Source organism: Hyaena hyaena, unplaced genomic scaffold, assembly GCF_003009895.1.
Source record: "Hyaena hyaena isolate Hyena2069 unplaced genomic scaffold, ASM300989v1 scaffold_133, whole genome shotgun sequence".
Classification (NCBI taxonomy): domain Eukaryota; kingdom Metazoa; phylum Chordata; class Mammalia; order Carnivora; family Hyaenidae; genus Hyaena; species Hyaena hyaena.
The window spans coordinates 1,307,113-1,312,831 of record NW_024080765.1 but is presented as its reverse complement, the minus strand read 5'-3'; the positions used below and the strand labels follow the sequence as shown (position 1 = coordinate 1,312,831).

General features: G+C 49.0%; 1 long non-coding RNA gene across 1 annotated transcript; it reads right to left on the bottom strand.

Annotated features, from left to right (window-relative positions):
* Positions 1–2,878: 2,878 nt before the first annotated feature.
* Positions 2,879–5,472, bottom strand: LOC120235595. The gene is made up of 4 exons (XR_005529459.1): positions 5,375–5,472; positions 4,123–4,185; positions 3,902–4,031; positions 2,879–3,548 (listed from the first exon to the last, which is right to left on the bottom strand). It is a non-coding gene; the product is annotated as an uncharacterized LOC120235595 (long non-coding RNA).
* Between the last annotated feature and the right edge of the window lie 247 nt (positions 5,473–5,719).

The following is a 5,719-nucleotide window of genomic DNA, read 5'->3' as shown; positions in this document are numbered from 1 at the left end:
GGTATGAAGATGGGAAAGCCATCAAATTTGGGAACTGTCACCTGGCAAGACTTCAGCTTTAAGAAGACCAGGCACCTGGGTGGCTCAGTCAGTTACGCATCCTACTCTTGACTGATTTTGGCTCAGGTCATGATGATCTCATGGTTCGTGGATTCAAGAGCCCTGCTTCAGGCTCTGCACTGATAGCATGGAGCCTTCTTGGGATTCTCTCTCCCTTTCTCTTACCCCCACTTGTTCTCTCTCTCTCCTCTCTCTCTCTCTCTCTCTCTCGCAAAATAAATAAAGTTAAAATATTTTTCAAAAGAGAAGAATGCCACCTTGACTGTGGTCTGGAAGACAGTCACTGGCCTATCCAGATTTTGCAGGGCTGAAGATTACACAGTTTGGAGAGCTCTCATTAAACAAAAGAATTCAAATAATTAAGTACAAAAGCAAAAGCTTATGTTGAATGACAAAATAATCCAAAACAAAGTATAAAGTTTATTTTTTTTATTTTAAAGTTTATTTATTTATTTTGAGAGAGAAAAAGAGAGTGGGAGGGGCAGAGACAGAGGGAGAGGGAGAATCCCAAGCGGCACTCGATCTCACGAACTGTGAGATCATGACCTAAACCAAAATCAAGACTCGGACATTTAAGCAACTGAGCCACTCAGGCACACAACAAAATATAAATTTTAGAATGCTAATAAACACTACAAACACAAGTGAAAACACGGAAATTCCAATAAATCTCTTGCAGAATGTTCGTAGAGAGAAAAAGAAAAATATGGTATTATAATGAAATACACAGCATGACCTATTATACTCCCCAAAGGAGAGAACTTTTGTTATGATTAGTTGTTGTTAAAAAACAAAGTCTTCTGTTTACAATTTTCTGTATCTGACATTTAGAAGAATCACTTACAGACCAGCTCCTGCTTTGTATATTTTAAGTTTTGCTTCTTCTTGACTCCTCACAAGTATCTGGCTTCAGACACCACCGGACACTCCTTTTTAAAGTTTATTTTAGGGGCGCCTGGGTGGCTCAGTCGGTTAAGCGTCCAACTTCGGCTCAGGTCATGATCTCGCAGTTCGTGGGTTTGAGCCCCACCTCGGGCTCTGTGCTGACAGCTCAGAGCCTGGAGGCTGTCTTCAGATTCTGTATCTCCCTTTCTCTCTGACCCTCCCCTGCTCACACTGTCTCTCTCTCTCTCTCAAAAACAAATAAAACGTTAAAAAATAAAGTTTATTTTATTTTTAAAATGTATTTTGAGGGAGAGATCGAGAGTGAGTGGGGGAAGGGCAGAGAGAGAGGATCACAGAATCCCAAGCAGACCCTTCCCTGTTAGCACAGAGCCTGAAATGAGTCTGGAACTCACAGACCATGAGATCACGACCTGAGCCCAAACCAAGAGTCAGATGCTTAAGGGACTGAGCCACCGACTTGCTCCACTATAGGGCACTCCTATCATACCATGAGTGCTGGCCTGCTTTGTGTCACAGAGCTGGGCGAATCAGTGCAGGGGGCCAGAGGAATATACCTGAAAGTCACTCCTACCCCAGGATGCTATAACTTAGCTGCATTTAGAAACAAATACCACCCACAGAAGAATCTGCCCCACGTGTATTCCCAACTCGATTTCCCGTTAGCTAGAGCCCCCAAATGCCCATGACTAGCTAACAGGCCAACAGTAGAGGTTGGAGAAGTTGGAATGGAAAGAGAAAACACTTTTTTTTTAAATGTTTATTTATTTTTGAGATAGCGCCAGTGGGGGAGGGACAGAGAGAGAGGACAGAGGATCTGAAGTGGGTGCTGGTGCTGACAGTGAACCCCATGCGGGGCTTGAACTCATGAACCCAGAGATCATAACCTGAGCTGAAGGGGGGGGGGGCTGTCACCAGCCACAATGTCTGTTTCCACGGTTACCTAGCAAGACTGGGATCTTTCTCTTTGTTCTTATGAATGAGGCCACCCAGTAAGATGTGTCTAGGTTCTCTGCCATCCAAGACACACCCATCTATTGTCTCCTTTTGATTCAACCTATACTTTTTCCCCCAACCTGGCCAAATCCAAGTCTCACACTTAACTTCCGTTTGCAGGGGTAAACTGAGCATGACACAGTTTGAAATGTTTGAAAGTTCTATCTTTAGCCTGATTTCCCTCTCCGGACCCCCCACCCCCACCAGATTAGTAAAAACACAAGCTGAACACAGACAGGAAGGAGAAAACCCATCCACCGGCCCCTGGACACAATCCTGGTACACTGGAGGGAAATGAGAAAGCATTTTCCCATCAGTATAGCTACGCTACCGAAGAATTCATGCCCCTGAGAACACGGGAGCCGGCAATCGGGGAAACCCCACTGAAAAGTTTAGATAGGTGATACAGAGATGACTCCCACAGGCACTGGATCTTTGCACAAAGTCTACAGCAAACATGTTCATTTCACGAGAAGACTTTGCTGCTTCTCGAATAATCCCCAAAGGGGAATTGCTGGATGTCCCATAATGGATAAAACTGCTGATAGGGATGGAAAAAGTTTATGAAGGTTTTTTAAACCCAAAATACCATATGTAGAGTTCAGAACATTTTATTTATACCTTTGCCTGATACTTCGCCCACGCACACAGGATTAAGGAAGAAATATGTGACCGCCTGCTGGCCCAGGGAGAACTCTCTCCCCCACTGGCCTGACGGGAGCATCACTGACCTGTGGCCAAACGTTGATCTGGAGCACAAAACTCCTTCTCAAGTTGAAAGGAAAAGTAATAGAGAATAAAATTTTAAATACTAAACACAGTCCCATATATTTTGTTTCTCCTTCAGCCTACAAATAAAAATATGCCTAAGTGGCCTCTTCTGGCATAAGATTACAGGTTAAAAAATAAACCCCCAAAGCATTATATAATCACGAGATAAGAATAATTAAGAGTAATATAGTTCTTCTTAAAAACCTTGATGGATAACCTTTAAGATGTTCTGAGGGTTGTGTTCAGGCCACACGCATGATGGGCGATATTTTTTCTTCCTTTTTTATAAAAAAAAAAGAAAGCTAATTTTGCTTAAAATAGAAGGAGGTCTACGGGTCTTTCATCTAAGCATTTCTTTATCACGCAATATTATCTCTATTTCAAGGACATAAAACAAAAGCCAAATGCACAGCGGCGTGTGCACACTACACCAGGGATGCACGTGGACCAAGAGAGGTTGCTCAGGGGCCCTCGGTAGATCTAACGTCTTGTGTTGTGGCCCTTCTGTGACTCCAAAGCCCGTGCGGAAGCACAGCTTTGACAGAGGTGACAAAGTCTACGAGGTTCCAAGCGAAGCTTCATTTACCTTTCCTTCCTCTCGGGACTCCAGAAGCAACTCGAGGCCCAGCAATTTTCATTCCCACAGGTCCCTTTCCCGCAAGACATGGATTCAGAAGGAATGGGCCCCACTCAGTGTGCCTCTAGGAAGCGAGGGAAAGGGTGAAAGATTGCCCACCACCGGGGCTGGTGTGGAGGGAGCAGAGAATGCCGGGCACGCGTCGGCGTCCGTGGGGCCCTGCCTGTGGAGCAGAGCACGGCTGGAAAGACAGGGACGTGAGAAGGTGACCTCGCTGTGTACCACGAGCCCCGCATTATCACAGCTACTTATCAGACGTGATTCTTCCCATTCCCGCCATGACCTTGTGAGGTGGGCGCGGCACCAGCCCCATCAGCGTGAAGTAGACAGCGGCTAAGACCCTAACCCGTTCACCCAGGTCACCCATGTGACGGTTCCTTTTACGTGTCAGCCTGACTGGGCTCTGGTATCCAGACGGGCGGTCAAAGACCCATCTGGATGCTTTCGGGAAGGTGTTTTACAGATGTGCTTAGCGTTGAAACCAACGGATGTTGAGGAAAGCAGATGGCCTGTCATTGTGTGAACGAGCCTCACCTCTCCAGGTGAAGGTTCTCAGACATCAAAGGCTCGCGTCCCAGAGGAAGAGGGGATTCTGCCCGCAGACCGTCTTCACACTCGAGCTAACACATCTGCTCGTCCCTGGGTCTCCGGTCGGCCATCGGCCCTGCAGAAATCAGACATGGCAGCCTCCTCAATAACATACGAGTTATTCCTTAAGATAAATCTGTCGCCCTCTCCCTTTCCCACTCTGTCACCTTTTTCCTACGCATCTCCTGTTGGCTCTGTGTCTCTGGAGAAACATCCTGCCGATACTGGACCTACGATTCAAGCACAGGGTTCTCGATCTTATCATGGCAACTGATTGCCAGAGGATTTACAGACACCGTGTTTAATCCACTTCCTCATTCATTCAGGACATACTTATAAGGCATCTCCTATCTGTTTAGTCCTGTTATCGGGTTCTAGAAATCCCACAGAACTATACAAGCCGGGTCCCTGCCTTCCCAGAGCTTGGGAGTGACTGCCAAGTAAACGTGCAGTTACAAGCAGGAGCTGAGGGTTCCAAAGGAGCTGAGGGGACAGTCAACAGATTGTCAGCTGGGAGATTAGGAAGGGCCTCTCGGAATAAGTCGATATTTAAGGGGAGACCCAGAGAATGAACTTGAAATAGCCGAATGAGACAGAGGAAGTCATTCAGGCACAACCAACCGGGTGTGCAGATTCAGAGGTGAGAAAGGTGGCCCAGCAGCCAGAGGCATTGAGTGCCACAGGCTGAGAGGCGGAGGTGGGCCAGCTCTCTTTCTGCGACCTGTTCAGGCCTGTCCGAGCTTTGGACTCCAGCCTGCCAGCAAACGGAAACACGGAAGCCCTTTCCGTGGAGTCAAAGTTAAAGATAACTTAGGGGCGCCTGGGTGGCTCAGTTGGTTAAGCGTCCGACTTGAGCTCAGGTCATGATCTCACAGTTTGTGGGTTCAAGCCCTGGGTCGGGCTCTGCGCTGACAGCTCAGAGCCTGGAGCTGCTTCAGATCCTGTAACTCCCTCTCTCTCTGACCCTCCGCTGCTCACGCTGCCTCTCTCTCAGAAATAAATAAATCATTAAAAAAATTTTTAAAGATAACTTAAGTGTGGCTTGGCATAACACTGGGGGAGCAGACATCAACCGTTGGAGGTGAGAAAGGGCGCAGGTGAGACTGAGGGGTAAACTCAGCCAGACCTGGTAACTGGATTACAGGTCTGGGGACAGGGACCAGGGGTCCTAGGGAAAGAAGAGTCACTTGCGGAACAAGACCACCAAATGAAATCGGGCTTTACTGTGTTAGTTTTCTATGTGACACCAGGGGACAGACGCCCAGCTATCGCTCCATCGTGTTTACTGCTCTCTCCTCATCCTCTTGCTTACCCCTGCCCCGAGGTGTTGCTCGCAGCTGTAGGGTGCGCCCCCCGCCTGCCCTGGACCCACACACGGGCTGGGGGAGGCCTGAGAAGCAGCAGGGCCACGATGCATACCTACTCCTAGACGTCCACCTGTTCGATGCAAATGAACTATTCTCCCAAATCTTGAGCCTTTGTTTTTGCTGACGGTTTATGCAGCCGGGACTTCTATGTTACCCAGAAACACGCACACAGGCTCTCCCTGCGTCGACTTGAGTCCGCAGCGGCCCTAGGCCGGCCCGAGGCACGTGGCGCGGGCCCTCCTCCCGCTGCAGGCAGGGACTGAGACCCGCCCCCTGCAGCGCGGGTGCGTGGGCAGGGGGCCAAGGGCGCGGGGGTCGAGAGCGGGGGCGGGGGCCGAGAGCGGGTGCGTGGGCGGGGGCCGAGGGTGGGGGGGCGTGGGCGGGGCCCGAGGGCGGG